Source organism: Sinocyclocheilus anshuiensis, unplaced genomic scaffold (genome assembly GCF_001515605.1).
Source record: "Sinocyclocheilus anshuiensis isolate Anshui unplaced genomic scaffold, SAMN03320099.WGS_v1.1 scaffold2198, whole genome shotgun sequence".
Lineage (NCBI taxonomy): Eukaryota > Metazoa > Chordata > Actinopteri > Cypriniformes > Cyprinidae > Sinocyclocheilus > Sinocyclocheilus anshuiensis.
Window position 1 is genome coordinate 4,219 of NW_015560625.1, and position 4,627 is coordinate 8,845.

The window sequence follows — 4,627 nt, forward strand, 5'->3', positions numbered from 1 at the left end:
ACAATTGCGCAGGACGCGATTCACAAATGCGTGCAGCTATCTACAATTGCGCAGGACGCGATTCACAAATGCGTGCAGCTATCTACAATTGCGCAGGACGCGATTCACAAATGCGTGCAGCTATCTACAATTGCGCAGGACGCGATTCACAAATGCGTGCAGCTATCTACAATTGCGCAGGACGCGATTCACAAATGCGTGCAGCTATCTACAATTGCGCAGGACGCGATTCACAAATGCGTGCAGCTATCTACAATTGCGCAGGACGCGATTCACAAATGCGTGCAGCTATCTACAATTGCGCAGGACGCGATTCACAAATGCGTGCAGCTATCTACAATTGCGCAGGACGCGATTCACAAATGCGTGCAGCTATCTACAATTGCGCAGGACGCGATTCACAAATGCGTGCAGCTATCTACAATTGCGCAGGACGCGATTCACAAATGCGTGCAGCTATCTACAATTGCGCAGGACGCGATTCACAAATGCGTGCAGCTATCTACAATTGCGCAGGACGCGATTCACAAATGCGTGCAGCTATCTACAATTGCGCAGGACGCGATTCACAAATGCGTGCAGCTATCTACAATTGCGCAGGACGCGATTCACAAATGCGTGCAGCTATCTACAATTGCGCAGGACGCGATTCACAAATGCGTGCAGCTATCTACAATTGCGCAGGACGCGATTCACAAATGCGTGCAGCTATCTACAATTGCGCAGGACGCGATTCACAAATGCGTGCAGCTATCTACAATTGCGCAGGACGCGATTCACAAATGCGTGCAGCTATCTACAATTGCGCAGGACGCGATTCACAAATGCGTGCAGCTATCTACAATTGCGCAGGACGCGATTCACAAATGCGTGCAGCTATCTACAATTGCGCAGGACGCGATTCACAAATGCGTGCAGCTATCTACAATTGCGCAGGACGCGATTCACAAATGCGTGCAGCTATCTACAATTGCGCAGGACGCGATTCACAAATGCGTGCAGCTATCTACAATTGCGCAGGACGCGATTCACAAATGCGTGCAGCTATCTACAATTGCGCAGGACGCGATTCACAAATGCGTGCAGCTATCTACAATTGCGCAGGACGCGATTCACAAATGCGTGCAGCTATCTACAATTGCGCAGGACGCGATTCACAAATGCGTGCAGCTATCTACAATTGCGCAGGACGCGATTCACAAATGCGTGCAGCTATCTACAATTGCGCAGGACGCGATTCACAAATGCGTGCAGCTATCTACAATTGCGCAGGACGCGATTCACAAATGCGTGCAGCTATCTACAATTGCGCAGGACGCGATTCACAAATGCGTGCAGCTATCTACAATTGCGCAGGACGCGATTCACAAATGCGTGCAGCTATCTACAATTGCGCAGGACGCGATTCACAAATGCGTGCAGCTATCTACAATTGCGCAGGACGCGATTCACAAATGCGTGCAGCTATCTACAATTGCGCAGGACGCGATTCACAAATGCGTGCAGCTATCTACAATTGCGCAGGACGCGATTCACAAATGCGTGCAGCTATCTACAATTGCGCAGGACGCGATTCACAAATGCGTGCAGCTATCTACAATTGCGCAGGACGCGATTCACAAATGCGTGCAGCTATCTACAATTGCGCAGGACGCGATTCACAAATGCGTGCAGCTATCTACAATTGCGCAGGACGCGATTCACAAATGCGTGCAGCTATCTACAATTGCGCAGGACGCGATTCACAAATGCGTGCAGCTATCTACAATTGCGCAGGACGCGATTCACAAATGCGTGCAGCTATCTACAATTGCGCAGGACGCGATTCACAAATGCGTGCAGCTATCTACAATTGCGCAGGACGCGATTCACAAATGCGTGCAGCTATCTACAATTGCGCAGGACGCGATTCACAAATGCGTGCAGCTATCTACAATTGCGCAGGACGCGATTCACAAATGCGTGCAGCTATCTACAATTGCGCAGGACGCGATTCACAAATGCGTGCAGCTATCTACAATTGCGCAGGACGCGATTCACAAATGCGTGCAGCTATCTACAATTGCGCAGGACGCGATTCACAAATGCGTGCAGCTATCTACAATTGCGCAGGACGCGATTCACAAATGCGTGCAGCTATCTACAATTGCGCAGGACGCGATTCACAAATGCGTGCAGCTATCTACAATTGCGCAGGACGCGATTCACAAATGCGTGCAGCTATCTACAATTGCGCAGGACGCGATTCACAAATGCGTGCAGCTATCTACAATTGCGCAGGACGCGATTCACAAATGCGTGCAGCTATCTACAATTGCGCAGGACGCGATTCACAAATGCGTGCAGCTATCTACAATTGCGCAGGACGCGATTCACAAATGCGTGCAGCTATCTACAATTGCGCAGGACGCGATTCACAAATGCGTGCAGCTATCTACAATTGCGCAGGACGCGATTCACAAATGCGTGCAGCTATCTACAATTGCGCAGGACGCGATTCACAAATGCGTGCAGCTATCTACAATTGCGCAGGACGCGATTCACAAATGCGTGCAGCTATCTACAATTGCGCAGGACGCGATTCACAAATGCGTGCAGCTATATACAAATGCGCAGGACGTGATTCACAAATGCGTGCAGCTATCTACCACTGCGCAGGACGCGATTCACAAATGCGTGCAGCTATCTACAAATGTGCAGGACGTGATTCACAAATGCGTGCAGCTATATACAAATGCGCAGGACGCGATTCACAAATGCGTGCAGCTATCTACAAATACGCAGGACGTGATTCACAAATGCGTGCAGCTATATACAAATGTGCAGGACGTGATTCACAAATGCGTGCAGCTATATACAAATGCGCAGGACGTGATTCACAAATGTGTGCAGCTATCTACAACTGCGCAGGACGCGATTCACAAATAAATGCCAGGCAAAGTTGTGGTTGTGACATAAATATATATTTGTGAATTTAATTCATGTTTGTGAGACTAAGATTTAATTGTGGATCTCATTCTATTTATTTGTCAATATCTTTAATGTTTTTTAATCTCTTTACATTTATTTATGGATCGTAATCTATTTATTTGGAATTAAGCAACAATTCTATCTCCATATTATCGTCATATTTTGCTGTTGCTGATTTCTGTGAGAGTGAATTTATGATTACTGCAGGGTCAGAGATGAACAGCGTCTGTCAGAAACTCTCTGATCTTCCTAAAAACACAGAAGGCCTGATCCACGACGTCAAGAAAAAACAATCAGTGTCTCAGATGCTTCCTGAGCTCAAGTCCTAAGATGATTTACTCGAGCTTCAAAAAAAATATTTTTCAAAATGTATTTTGATGAGATAACATTTTTAAAGGATGAGGTATAAAAAAATGTTTTTTTTTTTATGAGAAAAATGTTTTTTGTTGAGATAAAATTTTTCTCATAAATTTTTTTTTATCTCATCCCAAAAAATGTATCTCAACAAAAAACTTTTTTCTCATCCAAAAAAAACCAACACATTTTTTATACCTTTTTATAAAAAAAATTTTAAGGGATGAGATATAAAAAAAAAATTGGGGGATGAGAAAAAGTTTTTTTGTTGAGATAAAAGTTTTTTTTGATGATTCAATTTTTTTTTGACGAGATAAAAAAGTTTTTTTTTTGTTGAGATAAAAAATGTTTTTGATGACATTTAAAAAATGTCTTTGGATGAGATCTAAAAAAATTGTGATACATTTTTGATGAGAAATACAAAAAAATTTGTTGAGATACATTTTTTTTGGATGAGATTAAAAAAAAAGTTTTTGGATGAGAGAAAAAATAATCTGAGAGAAATCATCTTTGGACTGGGGCTCAGGAAGGATCTAAGACATTAGTTTTTTTTCCGAGCTTGAATTTTTTTCACGTTGTGATTCAGGACTTTCGAAACTTATGTACCAAAGGTTCTGGAAGTCAGCAGTGATTATCTACAGTTATAATATTTCCCTTTCCTTCCATACAGCCCTTAAAATGTTCACATCGTCTCAAACTCTCTCGTGTATAAAAATACTCCTCATATGAACATCCACATCTCACTCATAAAGGGAAAAACACCCAGAAATGAAGGTTCAGTCATCATTTTGTCATTTAAGTTGTTCATTTTCTGTCAAACATTTAAGGAAACAAACCAACACATTTTTATAGACAGTCCAGGAGCCACGTTTGGAAAAATGCTCGTATGATCAGATTTGATCCTAAATTCTATGGATTTCATGCTCCATCAAACTGAGGAACAAACCGGGATGTATAAAGGCAAAAACTGACATGAAAAATAATTAATCCAACATTGTTCATTAAAATAGACAACCACAATATGCATTAATATTATTATATGCGAAAATGGGCAACTGTGATAATTACACTACAGAAAATAATTAATCAATTATATATTATTTCCTCCTGAAGGAAAAAAAAGAGAAAAAAGTCAGGAAATGATATATAATTGATTAATAATTTTTATTATATATTACAAAAAAAATAAATAAATATATATATATATTTTATTCTTATTATTTGTTTATATTATTTATATATATATATATATATATATATACAGTGGGTACGGAAAGTATTCAGACCCCCTTAAATTTTTCAC